Source organism: Oncorhynchus tshawytscha, linkage group LG19 (assembly GCF_018296145.1).
Source record: "Oncorhynchus tshawytscha isolate Ot180627B linkage group LG19, Otsh_v2.0, whole genome shotgun sequence".
Classification (NCBI taxonomy): Eukaryota; Metazoa; Chordata; class Actinopteri; order Salmoniformes; family Salmonidae; genus Oncorhynchus; species Oncorhynchus tshawytscha.
In genome coordinates this window covers 18,625,415-18,642,418 of record NC_056447.1, presented here as the reverse complement: position 1 = coordinate 18,642,418, position 17,004 = coordinate 18,625,415, and the positions used below count along the sequence as shown (strand labels likewise).

Sequence of the window (17,004 nt, the reverse complement as noted above, 5' to 3'; positions counted from 1 at the left end):
CCAGGAATTGAACTCACTATCCTGCCGTTGAAGCGCCATGCTCTACCAATTGTGTGTGTGTGTGTGTGTGTGTGTGTGTGTGTGTGTGTGTGTGTGTGGGTGGGTTCTTTCATCTTTAAAGGCAGGGTTCCAAGGATAACTTTTACATACTTCTTTGTTTTAGATTTATATTATTTAAATAAATGCCACAGCCAAATACAGTCTTTCACCATCCTCTCCTCGCTCCCCCGTGCCGGGTTGAGAAGCAGAAGAGGTAAACTAACAGACAATTCAAGGGCTGTCGTGGACTGACTGATCCCACTAACTCATCTCTCTGTCGCTAGGCAGCCTTCAGGTTTTTTTTTCAGGAGCCTTTCTTCCCCTTTAGGCTGGCTGAAAGGGGTCAATGCCTCCACAAGCTGGAACCAAAGTTCAACAGACGCTGGGCTAGAGACCTGGGGAGTCCTATACTAGCCTGGTCCGAGATCTGTTTGTGCTGTATAGCCAACACTCCTATGGTTGTCGGCTATACAGCACAAACAGATCTGGAACCCGGTTAAGCAAAGATATTGTCCCCATTGACATTTCTATTTGAATATGAATGGCTGAGGCTAGCTAGTGTTCAGAGTGTTACAGAGGATGGGTATAACCCAGAGCTGTTCTGTCCTGTTGTCCTCAGCTCTGTAGGCTCTTTGGCTCTGCATAAGTAGTATTTGCTCCAGCATTAACGCTGACAGGAACTTAATTGGAAGAGTCTTAGGGTTGGATATGCCCTAAAAGGCATCGGAGTTTCCATTCTCTCTGACATGTGTGTCATGATGTCATTCTATGGGTTGTCTTGACTGTGATCCGCCACCATGTCATACCACTGTTGTGTCAGGATGCAACAAGTGGAAATGTAATGCAATGACAACTGCATGCCAGCAGAAAATGTTTGTTTCCAATATGTCCTTACCCTTTTTCTCAGTGCTATTGACACCAGTTCATCGAGTTCAAGTTTCTTCCATATACCAAGAGTCAGGGCAACAGACAACCGGACAAATTTACCCATAGTGAAATACCCTAGATTTAGTTTTCCTCTCTCTACCATGAAGGGGTCTCAGCCATCCCCCATGCTCCCCACTAGTGGTTAATTGAGCCCCTGCCAGGCCTGCCTCTTTATTGCCTTCATTTGTCAAAGCCCACCAGGCTGAATGGAGCGGGAGACGTTAAACAAATGGAGAGCCTCTTCGGGCATCTCTCCCCTTCTCTCCGAGCAAACAGGCCAGCGCAGGGCAAACACTGGCCCAACAATAGGAGCTCTGCCGGGGGGAGCTGGGCAGCAGACACCCCACTAGCCCTGACTTCTCCATGGTCCTGGGGATGATGGAGTCACAGGGGAGTGAAGGAGGGGGTGATCTATTAAGATCATGTAGCAGTGCCCTCTCCTCCTCTGCCTCCCTTCTGTCCTTCCTCTAGCCACTAACCTCCCTCGTGTCTTGTCTCCACTTACCACCCTTACACACACACATACACACACACACACACACACACACACTCCGGTTTGAGCAGGTTAATTGAAAGTAAGGGGGGTTAATGGCCAACATGAATAAAGTGGGCTACAGGCAGGCAGCCTGGATAGGGAGGGACTGGAGGACTGGGGGGGCAGGACAGGTGTACAGTGGAAGGTATTGTGTGTGGCAGAGTCGCGGCAGCGCTGTGTAGAGCTGTCATCACCATGTGCTGTCATCCCTCCCTCCGTCACGCCACTGCCACACCAGAACAGGCCCGCCATTCAGCTCAGCCATATTTGTTTGGCTGGCAAGGTCAAGAGAAGACCTACAATATACAGACCAGAGAGAGAGCCAAAGCCCAGTCAGCTCACTCAGCCCAGTGCCATATTGAATGGACATTACCCAGTGGAGACAGAGAGGAGCGACAGAGCGGAGAGACAGAGAGAGAGACAGAGAGGAGCGACAGAGAGGAGAGACAGAGGAGAGACAGAGAGGAGAGGAGAGACAGAGCGGAGAGACAGAGCGGAGCGACAGAGCAGGGAGACAGAGAGGAGAGACAGAGAGGAGAGACAGAGAGGAGAGACAGAGAGGAGAGACAGAGAGGAGAGACAGAGCGGAGAGACAGAGCGGAGAGACAGAGAGGAGCGACAGAGCGGAGAGAGAGAGGAGAGAGACAGAGAGGAGCGACAGAGAGGAGCGACAGAGCAGGGAGACAGAGAGGAGTGACAGAGCAGGGAGACAGAGAGGAGAGACGGAGAGGAGAGACGGAGAGGAGAGACGGAGCGGGAGGCAGAGAGGAGACAGAGCGGAGAGACAGAGAGAGACAGAGAGGAGAGACAGAGCAGGGAGACAGAGAGGAGAGACAGAGCGGGAGACAGAGCGGAGAGAGAGCGGAGAGGAGAGAGCGGAGAGGAGAGACAGAGCGGAGAGACAGAGAGGAGAGACAGAGAGGAGAGACAGAGAGGAGAGACAGAGAGGAGAGACAGAGCGGAGAGACAGAGCGGAGAGACAGAGCGGAGAGACAGAGCGGAGAGACAGAGAGGAGATAAAGAGAGGAGAGACAGAGGGAGAGACAGAGCGGAGAGACAGAGAGGAGAGACAGAGCGGAGAGACAGAGAGGAGAGACAGAGAGGAGAGCGAGGAGAGACAGAGCGGAGAGACAGAGCGGAGAGACAGAGAGGAGAGACAGAGAGGAGAGACAGAGAGGAGAGACAGAGAGGAGAGACAGGAGCGACAGAACGGAGAGACAGAGAGGAGAGACAGAGAGGAGAGACAGACGGAGAGACAGAACGGAGAGACAGAAGAGAGACAGAGAAGAGAGACAGAATGGAGAGACAGAGAGGAGAGACAGAGCGGAGAGACAGAGAGGAGAGACACAGAGAGGAGATAAAGCGAGGAGAGACAGAGAGGAGCGACAGAGCGGAGAGACAGAGAGGAGAGACAGAGAGGAGAGACAGAGAGGAGAGACAGAGAGGAGAGACAGAGAGGAGAGACAGAACGGAGAGACAGAACGGACGGAGAGACAGAGAGGAGAGACAGAGAGGAGAGACAGAATGGAGAGACAGAACGGAGAGACAGAGAGGAGAGACAGAACGGAGAGACAGACGGAGAGACAGAGAGGAGAGACAGAGCGGAGAGACAGAGAGGAGAGACAGAGAGAGCGACAGAGAGGAGAGAACGGAGAGACAGAGAGGAGAGAGAGCGGAGAGACAGAGCGGAGAGACAGAGAGACGACAGACGGAGAGACAGAACGGAGAGACAGAGAGAGAGAGAGAGAGGAGAGACAGAGAGGAGAGACAGAACGGAGAGACAGAACGGAGAGACAGAGAGGAGCGACAGAACGGAGAGACAGGAGAGACAGAGCGGAGAGACAGAGCGGAGAGACAGAGAGGAGAGACATAGAGGAGAGACATAGAGGACGACAGAGAGGAGAGACAGAGATGAGAGGAGAGACAGAGATGAGAGGAGAGACAGAGAGGAGAGACAGAGAGGAGAGACAGAGCGGAGAGACAGAGCGGGAGACAGAGCGGAGAGACAGAGGAGAGGAGAGACAGAGCAGGAGAGACAGAGAGAGAGCGATAGAGCAGGGAGACAGAGAGGAGAGACAGAGAGGAGAGAGCGGAGAGAGAGAGGAGAGACAGAGAGGAGAGACAGAGCAGGAGAGACAGAGAGGAGCGACAGAGCAGGGAGAGACAGAGGAGAGACGGAGCGGAGACAGAGACAGAGCGGAGAGACAGAGCGGAGAGACAGAGAGGAGAGACAGAGCGGAGAGACAGAGCGGAGAGACAGAGCGGAGAGACAGAGAGGAGAGACAGAGAGGAGAGACAGAGAGGAGAGACAGAGCGGAGAGACAGAGCGGAGAGACAGAGCGGAGAGACAGAGCGGAGAGGAGCGACAGAGCGGAGAGGAGAGACAGAGCGGAGAGACAGAGCGGAGAGACAGAGAGGAGAGACAGAGCGGAGAGACAGAGAGGAGAGACAGAGAGGAGAGACAGAGCGGAGAGACAGAGCGGAGAGACAGAGCGGAGAGACAGAGAGGAGATAAAGAGAGGAGAGACAGAGGGGAGAGACAGAGCGGAGAGACAGAGAGGAGAGACAGAGAGGAGAGACAGAGAGGAGAGCGAGGAGAGACAGAGCGGAGAGACAGAGCGGAGAGACAGAGAGGAGAGACAGAGAGGAGAGACAGAGAGGAGAGACAGAGAGGAGAGACAGAGAGGAGAGACAGAGAGGAGCGACAGACGGAGAGACAGAGAGGAGAGACAGAGAGGAGAGACAGAGAGGAGAGACAGAGAGGAGAGACAGAGAGGAGAGACAGAACGGAGAGACAGAGAGGAGAGACAGAACGGAGAGACAGAACGGAGAGACAGAGAGGAGAGACAGAGAGGAGAGACAGAACGGAGAGAGCGGAGAGACAGAGCGGAGAGACAGAGAGGAGCGACAGAACGGAGAGACAGAACGGAGAGACAGAACGGAGAGACAGAACGGAGAGACAGAGAGGATAGACAGAGAGGAGAGACAGAACGGAGAGACAGAGAGGAGAGACATAGAGGAGCGACAGAACGGAGAGACAGAACGGAGAGACAGAGAGGAGAGACAGAGGAGCGACAGAACGGAGAGACAGAACGGAGAGACAGAGAGGAGAGACAGAGCGGAGAGACAGAGCGGAGAGACAGAGCGGAGAGACAGCGGAGAGACAGGAGAGACAGACAGAGGAGAGACAGAACGGAGAGACAGAGAGAGAGAGCGGAGAGACAGAGAGAGACAGGAGAGACAGAACGGAGAGACAGAGAGGAGCGACAGAACGGAGAGACAGAACGGAGAGACAGAGAGGATAGACAGAGAGGAGAGACAGAGAGGAGAGACAGAACGGAGAGACAGAGAGGAGAGACATAGAGGAGCGACAGAACGGAGAGACAGAACGGAGAGACATAGAGGAGAGACATAGAGGAGCGACAGAACGGAGAGACAGAGCGGAGAGACAGAGAGGAGAGACAGAGCGGAGAGACAGAGCGGAGAGACAGAGCGGAGAGACAGAGCGGAGAGACAGAGAGGAGCGACAGAGGAGCGACAGAACGGAGAGACAGAGAGGAGAGAGAGCGGAGAGACAGAGAGGAGCGACAGAACGGAGAGACAGAGAGGAGAGACAGAGAGGAGAGACAGAACGGAGAGACAGAGAGGAGAGACAGAGCGGAGAGACAGAGAGGAGAGACATAGAGGAGCAGCCTGCCAGAGTCATTGAGTGGCTGCTGCTGCTGCACTTTACTTAACGGATCAGATTAATAGATTGTCAGATCATTCCAATTTACATGGAGAATAGAGCAGGGTTTCGTATGGCACCTTTTGGGGAGCTGAATCTTTGGAATGCCCATTCTCTAACACGTGTCAAACTTGTTCCACGGAGTGCCGAGTGTCTGCGGGGTTTTCGCTCTTCCCTCGTACTTGATGAATGAATTAAGGTCCCTAATTAGTAGGGAACTCCCCTCACCTGGTCGTCTAGGTCTTAATTTCAAGGAAAAACAAAAACCAGCAGACGCTAATGCCCTCCATGAAATGAGTTGGACACACCTGCTCTAACAGGAAAGGGTGTAATCCTAAAGATGAGGCCATTCTGGGTCGCTAGCGACATCAGACTACTTAGTGCTTACAATGTCAAGTTCACCACCAAGTGCACACGTCAATAGCTTTTATATCTCCTGTCTTCTCCTTCTACAATGCTGTCACACTCCCCCTATTTCCTGTCCTCTCTTTCCTGAGACAGTGGAGAGCGGTGCACACTACCGTGGAAAAATTCACACTCACACGGGAAAGGATGAAACCCTGAGAAAAGGGATGTCCTGTGTGTGTGTCTGTCTGTGTGTGTGTGTGTGTACTTTCCATTGGCTCATGCTGTCTTTCTGTATTCACATAGCGAGATCAACTGGCTAGGCTTTAGAGATTTTCCTAGCCACGGTATTGAGGGGCGTTGTCATGGGTCTATTATAGTTGTCCTATTGAGACAGTCATTGAATGGACTCCCTCCAACCCTTTCGCATGTGTTGAGCCATGCTTTCTGATGTTCACAGTTGTTCCGCCTATCAAATCCAACATACTCTATATCTGACTGATGGGGGTTTCCGTTAATCATCTCCAAAGTGTGGCTGTTGTGAGGTCACTGGCGTAAAGCGCCCTGGTGTCGTGTTTTTCCCACTCCCAATCTGGCGTAGCGTGTTTTCCAGGGAGCGGGTACCATCTGGCTCAGCAGTGCTCCAGTCGAAAGTGCTCAGTCTGGGGGTTAAACAGAGCAGCAGAGGTGGGCCAGCCAGCCAGGCAGAGCCACCGTGAGGCTTTGAAGTCACAGAGAGAGGGGGTCTGGGCCAGCAGGCAAGCCTTTATCAGCCAGTGGAGGGAGGCATGATGGCAGCGTGGTGGGCTCGGGAGCTAACTCTTTATGTGGATGAATGGCTGAAAGGAGGAGGAGGGTTGAAACACTAGCCCCCCCCCACCCCCCACCCCTTCACTGCAACTTGGATCCTGTACGTTCTGCCGATACAGGGGTCTCCACCGACTGATACCATCAATTACCACATAGAGGAGTCCTGGTCACCATATGGCCAGTGGCCGTATAGAAAGGGTCCTGTTCCTTGTTCGAGGGCCAGGCACTGCATATGTTTCCAGGCATCTATTATAGATGCTGCTGCTGTGTGTGTGTGTGTGTGTGTGTGTGTGTGTGTGTGTGTGTGTGTGTGTGTGTGTGTGTGTGTGTGTGTGTGTGTGTGTGTGTGTTTTGACGGGTACCGTTGGTGAAGGCAAGGCTACTATTACAGGTCGGCCTGACATCTGAGAAAATACATTCATGTTTGTTTGAAAGTCCGCTGGGAGCCGAAATAGTAATCTGCAGATCCCTCTACATTCAGTACATACAGCGCATTCGGAAAGTATTCAGACCCCTTGAACTTTCCCACATTTTGTTACGAGACCATGAGAAACAAGATTATCTGGTCTGGTGAAAGATTGAACTCTTTGGCCTGAATGCTAAGCGTCACATCTGGAGAATACCTGACATCATCCCTATGATGAAGCATGGCTGCATCATGCTGTGGGGATGTTTTTCAGTGGCAGGGACTGAGAGACTAGTCAGGATAGAGGGGAAATGAACGGAGAAAAGTATAGCAAGATCCTTGAAGAAAACCTGCTCCAGAGCACTCAGGACCTCAGACTGGGGTGAAGGTTCATCTTCCAACAGGACAACGACCCTAAGCACACAGCCAAGACAACGCAGGAGTGGATTGGGACAAATCTCTGAATGTCCTTGAGTGACCCAGACAGAGCCTGGATTTGAACCAGATCGAACATCTCTGGAGAGACCTGAAAATAGCTGTGCAGCAAAGTTCCCCATCCAACCTGACAGAGCTTGAGAGGATCTGCAGAGAGGAATGGGAGAAACTCCCCAAATACAGGTGTGCCAAGCTTGTTGTGTCATACCCAAGAAGCCTCAAGGCTGTAATCACTGCATACTGATTAAAGGGTCTAAATACTTATGTAAATTTGATATTCCCATTTGTTTTTTTCTAAAAACCTGTTTTCACTTTGTCATTATGGGGTATTGTGATGTCATTATGGGGTATTGTGTGTAGATTGATGAACGGGAAAAAACAATTTAATATATTTTAGAATAAGGCTGTAACATAGCAAAATGTGTAAAAGGTCAAGGGGTTCTGAATGCACTGTAAGTATGAACAAAAAACACATTGCTCCCAGAGTGAGACAGACTTTACTTTCTGTTTGATATATAATGTGAAATCTAGCCAACCGCAAAATGAGAGAGAGAGAGAAAGAGAGAGAGAGGCTTAAACTTTCTGTTTGATATATAATGTGCGAAAGAGCCAACAGCAAAACAAGGAAACATCTGTGTAATTAATCTTTTAAAAGGGAGAAAACAGTACCAGCTTGAATGGAGAATGGAAGCCTTGTGACTGTCTATCTGCATGCTGCTGAATGGACAGCCTGAATGGACCCTAGATAATGATCCAAGCTCCTTAATATAATATAAAAGTGTCTTTAATTCAGGCTCTGGTTGAAGACGTACAGGGAGACTGAGGGAGGGCTGGGATGGGATGCCTTGGGGCCATGCAAGTCAAAGCTGTACAGTACAGTGAAAGAGCACCAGCCTTTCCACTAGTCTGTGACTGGACCCCAGCTATAAATCATCCCTGCTGCTGCATCGTTAAAGGAACTGTTTGTTTTTAGTGGAGCTGGACTTACTGTAACACCATCCACACTAAAACCACACCTTTGGGATACGAGGTTGGGGCATGGGGACGGGGCTGGAGCATGGGGGACGGGGCTGGACTTACTGTAACACCATCCACACTAAAACCACACCTTTGGGATACGAGGTTGGGGCATGGGGGACGGGGCTGGACTTACTGTAACACCATCCACACTAAAACCACACCTTTGGGATACGAGGTTGGGGCATGGGGGACGGGGCTGGAGCTTGGGGTATGGGGGACGGGGCTGGAGCATGGGGCATGGGGGACGGGGCTGGAGCATGGGGCATGGCTCTAGGCCCGGATAAGTAAGTGTGGCAGATCAAATCAAATCAAATCAAATCAAATTTTATTTGTCACATACACATGGTTAGCAGATGTTAATGCGAGTGTAGCGAAATGCTTGTGCTTCTAGTTCCGACAATGCAGTAATAACGAGCAAGTAATCTAACTAACAATTCCAAAAAAAACTACTGTCATACACAGTGTAAGGGGATAAAGAATATGTACATAAGGATATATGAATGAGTGATGGTACAGAGCAGCATAGGCAAGATACAGTAGATGATATCGAGTACAGTATATACATATGAGATAAGTATGTAAACCAAGTGGCATAGTTAAAGTGGCTAGTGATACATGTATTACATAAGGATGCAGTCGATGATATAGAGTACAGTATCAACGTATGCATATGAGATGAACAATGTAGGGTAAGTAACATTATATAAGGTAGCATTGTTTAAAGTGGCTAGTGATATATTTACATCATTTCCCATCAATTCCCATGATTAAAGTGGCTGGAGTAGAGTCAGTGTCATTGACAGTGTGTTGGCGGTAGCCACTCAATGTTAGTGGTGGCTGTTTAACAGTCTGATGGCCTTGAGATAGAAGCTGTTTTTCAGTCTCTCGGTCCCCGCTTTGATGCACCTGTACTGACCTCGCCTTCTGGATGGCAGCGGGGTGAACAGGCAGTGGCTCGGGTGGTTGATGTCCTTGATGATCTTTATGGCCTTCCTGTAGCATCGGGTGGTGTAGGTGTCCTGGAGGGCAGGTAGTTTGCCCCCGGTGATGCGTTGTGCAGACCTCACTACCCTCTGGAGAGCCTTACGGTTGAGGGCGGTGCAGTTGCCATACCAGGCGGTGATACAGCCCGCCAGGATGCTCTCGATTGTGCATCTGTAGAAGTTTGTGAGTGCTTTTGGTGACAAGCCGAATTTCTTCAGCCTCCTGAGGTTGAAGAGGCGCTGCTGCGCCTTCCTCACGATGCTGTCTGTGTGAGTGGACCAATTCAGTTTGTCTGTGATGTGTATGCCGAGGAACTTAAAACTTTCTACCCTCTCCACTACTGTTCCATCGATGTGGATGGGGGGGTGTTCCCTCTGCTGTTTCCTGAAGTCCACAATCATCTCCTTAGTTTTGTTGACGTTGAGTGTGAAGTTATTTTCCTGACACCACACTCCGAGGGCCCTCACCTCCTCCCTGTAGGCCGTCTCGTCGTTGTTGGTAATCAAGCCTACCACTGTTGTGTCGTCCGCAAACTTGATGATTGAGTTGGAGGCGTGCATGGCCACGCAGTCGTGGGTGAACAGGGAGTACAGGAGAGGGCTCAGAACGCACCCTTGTGGGGCCCCAGTGTTGAGGATCAGCGGGGAGGAGATGTTGTTGCCTACCCTCACCACCTGGGATACAGTGCCTTGCGAAAGTATTCGGCCCCTTTGAACTTTGCGACCTTTTGCCACATTTCAGGCTTCAAACATAAAGATATAAAACTGTATTTTTTTGTGAAGAATCAACAACAAGTGGGACACAATCATGAAGTGGAACGACATTTATTGGATATTTCAAACTTTTTTAACAAATCAAAAACTGAAAAATTGGGCGTGCAAAATTATTCAGCCCCTTAAGTTAATACTTTGTAGCGCCGACTTTTGCTGCGATTACAGCTGTAAGTCGCTTGGGGTATGTCTCTATCAGTTTTGCACATCGAGAGACTGAAATTTTTTCCCATTCCTCCTTGCAAAACAGCTCGAGCTCAGTGAGGTTGGATGGAGAGCATTTGTGAACAGCAGTTTTCAGTTCTTTCCACAGATTCTCGATTGGATTCAGGTCTGGACTTTGACTTGGCCATTCTAACACCTGGATATGTTTATTTTTGAACCATTCCATTGTAGATTTTGCTTTATGTTTTGGATCATTGTCTTGTTGGAAGACAAATCTCCGTCCCAGTCTCAGGTCTTTTGCAGACTCCATCAGGTTTTCTTCCAGAATGGTCCTGTATTTGGCTCCATCCATCTTCCCATCAATTTTAACCATCTTCCCTGTCCCTGCTGAAGAAAAGCAGGCCCAAACCATGATGCTGCCACCACCATGTTTGACAGTGGGGATGGTGTGTTCAGGTGTTGATGAGCTGTGTTGCTTTTACGCCAAACATAACGTTTTGCATTGTTGCCAAAAAGTTCCATTTTGGTTTCATCTGACCAGAGCACCTTCTTCCACATGTTGGGTGTGTCTCCCAGGTGGCTTGTGGCAAACTTTAAACAACACTTTTTATGGATATCTTTAAGAAATGGCTTTCTTCTTGCCACTCTTCCATAAAGGCCAGATTTGTGCAATATACGACTGATTGTTATCCTATGGACAGAGTCTCCCACCCCAGCTGTAGATCTCTGCAGTTCATCCAGAGTGATCATGGGCCTCTTGGCTGCATCTCTGATCAGTCTTCTCCTTGTATGAGCTGAAAGTTTAGAGGGACGGCCAGGTCTTGGTAGATTTGCATTTCCTTCCATTTCAATATTATCGCTTGCACAGTGCTCCTTGGGATGTTTAAAGCTTGGGAAATCTTTTTGTATCCAAATCCGGCTTTAAACTTCTTCACAACAGTATCTCGGACCTGCCTGGTGTGTTCCTTGTTCTTCATGATGCTCTCTGCGCTTTTAACGGACCTCTGAGTCTATCACAGTGCAGGTGCATTTATACGGAGACTTGATTACACACAGGTGGATTGTATTTATCATCATTAGTCATTTAGGTCAACATTGGATCATTCGGAGATCCTCACTGAACTTCTGGAGAGAGTTTGCTGCACTGAAAGTAAAGGGGCTGAATAATTTTGCATGCCCAATTTTTCAGTTTTTGATTTGTTAAAAAAGTGTGAAATATCCAATAAATGTCGTTCCACTTCATGATTGTGTCCCACTTGTTGTTGATTCTTCACAAAAAAATACAGTTTTATATCTTTATGTTTGAAGCCTGAAAGGTGGCAAAAGGTCGCAAAGTTCAAGGGGGCCGAATACTTTCGCAAGGCACTGTAGTTTCTGGAACATATTCTCACAGAGACACACACACACACACTAGGGGCCTCACGACAGAGTGGTGGGCTCCAGGTGTCACACACATGCACACACAGCAGGAGAGATCCTGGGCCTCTGACTACACCTGGGTGATGCATAGAATCCACTGGCATTACTCTGACAGCATCTGTTTTAAGGCTTGATCTGGTCCTGTGACAGTGTTATGACACGCACCATATTGGCACCACCTGTAGCCATTGGAGATCCTCCTCGCCGTGGCACACTGTGTCTTCTGGAACTAGAGGCTGATGACAGTTAGACAATTGATGACGGTTGAACAACTTACAGATGTTCTTTAGTGTTTGCATCACTGTAGATTTGATCATATGTCTGTATTGCTCTTTCTCATATTGCTGTATCATTTAAAGACACCGAATCTGCAATCTCTGTGTTTTTCTAATTTGAGTGGCCGGTAAGCTGTTATGCTAGCCCTAGGATGTTGGCTAAATCTGACAGGAACCAGAGCACTATATCCCCATGCAGTGGATTGACTGTAGACTATAGGCTTTAGCTGGCTGGTCCCAGGCCCAGTGCAGAGGTGAGATGAGCTGGTTTGATAGTGCAGAGAAAGAAAAACAGATTGGCGGGGGGACAGGGAGGACAGGCCGAGCAGCACTGGGCCTCTGTTAGAGTCTTACTGGGGCGGAAAGCAGACGGGTGAGCTTTGTTAAAGCCAGAGCTGGTCCATTGTGATGAGATTTTCCACTCAGACGGACTGGCATTGTGGGGGTCTGTGTGAACCCCCCTCCAAAAACACAGATCCTTCCACACACACTCACTTGTAGCCGCAGACACTTTCTGACACACACACTCCGGTTTGAGCAGGTCAAACCCCTGGAAGGCGGGCAGCTCTTTCCACACTGGACCAAGCTCCTTTATGAATGTCCTGTCTTCAGTATACTGTAAGTATTATGCAGGCTTGTTTTGTTGTCTTGTAGCAGGGGCAGATGGCGGACACTGCACAGCTCATGCAGGGATAGGAAACTCTGTGTGTGCATGTGTGTGTGTGCCTGCTCCTCTCGCTGTCTCTGTCCATCCGTTCACGCGACTGTCTGATTGGCAGGTTGACGTTTATTTGCAAAGAACAGGAAGGCAGACTGTTTATCCAATTCCAATTCATCCCAAAATATACACCAGCTGAGGGGAGGATGGCTCATAATAAATGGCTGGAACAGAGCAAAATGGAACACATGGAAACCATGTATTTGATACCATTCCACTAATTCCACTCCAGCCATACCACAAGCCCGTCCTCCCCAATCAAGGTACCACCAACCTCCTGTGATATACAGTACACATTTCACCTCACATGGCCATTATGCAGATGACGCGTGGTGGGTGTGGAAACAATTCAATTCACTTTTGCCTCTAGTCAATCATAATTCATCAAAGAGGTGCATGGGGTCATAAAGGATGATGTACAAACAAATCGGTCCAAGTTAAAAACCTAGGCCAGTGTATCCCCATCTGTGGCCCTCGAGTACCCGCAACAGTACACATTGTTATTGTAACCCTGGACAAGCACACCTGATTCAACTTGTCAACTAATCATCAAGCCCTCAGTGAGAGGAATGAGGTGTGTTTGTGTACTGTTGGGGGTACTCCAGGACCAGGGTTGGAAAACACTGATCTAGGCAACAGTAAAAAATAAAAAATAAAAAGAAGACTAATTTGGAAACTGTTGGAATACCCGCCCAAATGACCATTACCCGCAGAACGCACAGTGGCTGCAGATATAATTACAGTGACCTATTTCAAAAACAACTTGTGTACCTCTAGTAATTTGATATCAATGGGCACATGTAGTAGTTACAGAAAGTCAAATATATGCATATGTACAAAATGAGACCTGGATGGCAGGACAAATCAACGTAGCATATTTATGTGAGAAATGGTCTGATCAAACTATTGGTTCAGACTAGAGGTCGACCGATTAATCGGAATGGCCAATTAATTAGGGCCGATTTCAAGTTTTCATAATAATCGGAAATCGGTATTTTTGGGCGCCGATTTTGCCGATTTCTTTCAAAAAATTAGTATTTGATATTTGATAGAGCAGTCTGACTGAGGGGTGGTAGGCAGCAGCAGGCTCGTAATAGTCAAAGGTATATGGTTTAGAGAGAAATAGCAGACGTGTTATAATTCCTGTAATAACTTGCGGCTGAACTTGAAAGGGGTTCCTTCGTTATTTTACCGTTCATGTCTTCCGTAGAGAATGTCTTGATCTACTTCAAATAAGGTCTGTGTTTCGTGCATTCTTAAACCGTCTCTGCGTTTTGATACCCGTGTAATTCTCACTAGGATAAGGTAACGTTTGTCAAAATATTTTCATAAATCCACTCGACAAAAAAAAATGATCGTCGCTTATATTTAGCCAATATTGATCAGAGTTACTTTGTCCTATGGATATCTACAGTTATAAAATTGGCAAGGTGGTATAAGCTTACACGAAACACAGACCTTATTTTAAGTGAATCTAAAAAATATCCTATGGAATAAATTAATGAAGGAACCGCTTTTCAGATTCTGCTAGAAGGTGTCATGGGAATTATGACTCGCACTCTGGTAGTCAATTCTTACCATGCCCATTATTAAAATAGGATTTCCTGCATATAGAAATTACAGTTTTTGTTTTCAACATTCATCACAGGTAACTTAAACTTTTATTCAAACAGTTGAGAGTATTTGTCTCCTAAGCAGACTCTTCAGTATCATTGTCACTTCAGAGCTGTGAGTGTGTGTGTTTTACAGATGGCAGAGAAAAGCAGAGCACCAGTGTGGGACTATTACATGGAATTGGCACCAGGGAAAGCAAGGTGTCTTATTTGTGATAAAGATGTAAGCATGGGGTCAGCAACGGCTAAATAAAAAAAAAACCTGTGGAATATATACATATTAAAAATCAGTATTGTTGCAATTGTCCGATTAATCGGTATCGGCTTTTTTGGTCCTCCAATAATCTGTACCGGTACCGGCGTTGAAAAATCATAATCGGTCGACCTCTAGTTCAGACCTTTGGGAGACATGGCGGACAAACAGGGAATCCAATACATTTCTCTTCTCAGTAATAGATTATCAGTATCTGCCCCCTCCGAGGAGTCTTAACATGTTCCATACCAATGTATCTCAGAAAGCTGACATTGTGACAAGCCTCCATGAGATGTGCAGCCACAGGTTGACGTTTATTGTCATGAGTCTTGTCCTGCAGGCAGAGTGATTTCCCCTTGGATAGGCCAGCTGCAAAGACAAAATAGTCTATATTGTAAAAATTAATTTAAAAAAGGTATTAGCTTTTAAGATTTAGGGTTAGGCATTAGGGTTAGCAGTATGGTTAGGGTTAGGCATTAGGGTTAGCAGTATGGTTAGGGTTAGGTTGAACATTTGATGACTTTTTGGCTATGTAAGCTAGTGACCACTCTGCAGAGCTGCCTCCTGTACATGATTCATGACTAAAAACACTAACCTGCGTCTGATTGCAGCTGGGCTCATCATGGCCCCTGGGCTGCTTAAATAATGGAACAGAGATCTCTGGAGCCAACCTTTCTGTCAGTGTAATGGAGTGGCCTGGGCTGTGTCACTTGTCTCTGTCCAGTAACCACTTCCAACAGGGACCCATTCACTCCTCAGACCTCACTCTGACAACCACTGACAGACTCCAGCCCCATGCATGCTATACTCGAGACTCGGATTTGAACCCCTGGTCAAAGTCTTTGGTTAATGACTCGTAGGATTACACAGATAGTGCTGAGACAGATAGACAGATTTTTTTTAGATGATGACATTTATAGCCCTGATATTATTATTGTTATTGTTCTCGTCATCATCATCTTTGTTGTCATCTTCATCGTGGGCCTTCGTCTTCACCATCTTCATCCTCACCACCATCATCATCACCACCACCACCATCATCGTCAGCATTACCATTATCATCATCGTCATTTGTGTGGTTTTCCTAATGCCTTGACCTCACAACTCTAGTTGATCTTACCAACGATACCTAATGAGCTACAGTAACTACCGCAGTGCAAAAAAAAAAAGTTTCATAAAGGATGTTGAAGTTGTCTCGATCTCTGGTCCCAGGGACAATATCTCCCTTGGCCAGAAACAATGAGAAGACATCCTGTCACACAGTGCCACACCAGCCAGAGGGAACAGAATTATGGCTGTTGGCTGTGACCCTGCCTCTGTGTTATCACTGGGTTAATCTCGCCGAGCTAGGTGACACTGTGGTGACAGGGAGAGACACACTGCTACTGTAGCTAGCTCCCCTAGCCTGCCAGCCATCTCAGGCCACGCTGACTCTGACTGACTGTATGAAGGGACATGGCAACCATTTTGTTTGAGAAACACACAGACACAAAAAAAAGCATCAACTACTGTATGTGTATGTTCTGTCGACAGTGTATCTGTCCTCGTGTGGAATCTTGATTTGGCTTTGTGTTCATATCACTGGCTACATGGGACACTGGGTCACTGCTGAGGGTGTTGCTTTAGTCAAATCCCATCGCTTCCTCTCAGTCATAACACTCACACTGTTGCAAATGAATATCCGGGTCGATTGTGTGCGGGAGAATGTGGTGTGGCAGAGCAATCGTGTGTGTGTGTGTGTGTGTGTGTGTGTGTGTGTGTGTGTGTGTGTGTGTGTTATGACGAGAGTGAGAGACATGTTTTTGGTTCTCACAGGGGAATGACTGCCAAGGATGTTGGGATTCTAACTATGAATTGAAGAAAATCTGTCATCTTTTACAATCATCATTTGTAATTTTCAGGAGGTCAGTAGTAATTGAATCAAGTGTGACTGTTTTGTCTAAGCTTCCCTTAACAACTAAACCAGAGAGTGAATCAATCCCAAGAACACATCTCATCCACACACAGTTTCCTCTCTTTGTCCTGCCCTCAGAGACGTGCACAAGACGTAGAAAAGAACCCAAGTCAAAAGAACATATGTCTTGAATTTAAACATTAAAGGCCAACTATTATGAGATTAAATCAGGAACTTGTGATATTCTGTTGAATCTCGGCTCTGTTTTAGCCTCAGTCACGCAGATGTACTTTCAAGTCCTTCGATGATATAGTACCAGCAGACCTTCTGTGCCAGTGTCTAATCACAGAGGATAATAAGGGCCTGTTGCTTTCCCCTGCGTTCTCCTACCTTGTAGCTCCACCAGGATAACACAGTGAGATAGTTAGAGATTTGACTTGCTACACTCTGTTTATCAACCGTCTATCTAAGAACAATGGGCAAATAGCGAAAGCTTGGAAGGAAGGTTTAGGCCTGGCAGAAAGCAAAAAAGCAAAAACGGTATACTTACTTACCCTCCTCTCTCTTTACCCCTAGCCCTATATTGGCAGTGAACAGATATCCCCATTTCAACACTAAACCAGCATTTACGTGGGTTTTGCAGAGCAATTCTTTTTTTTTTTTTTTACT

General features: G+C 47.7%; 1 protein-coding gene across 2 annotated transcripts in view; it reads left to right on the top strand.

Moving 5' to 3' along the window:
• LOC112218170 (potassium voltage-gated channel subfamily KQT member 1) overlaps positions 1–17,004 on the top strand; it is a 258,934-nt gene that overhangs the window by 113,015 nt on the left and 128,915 nt on the right. The window lies entirely within an intron of this gene.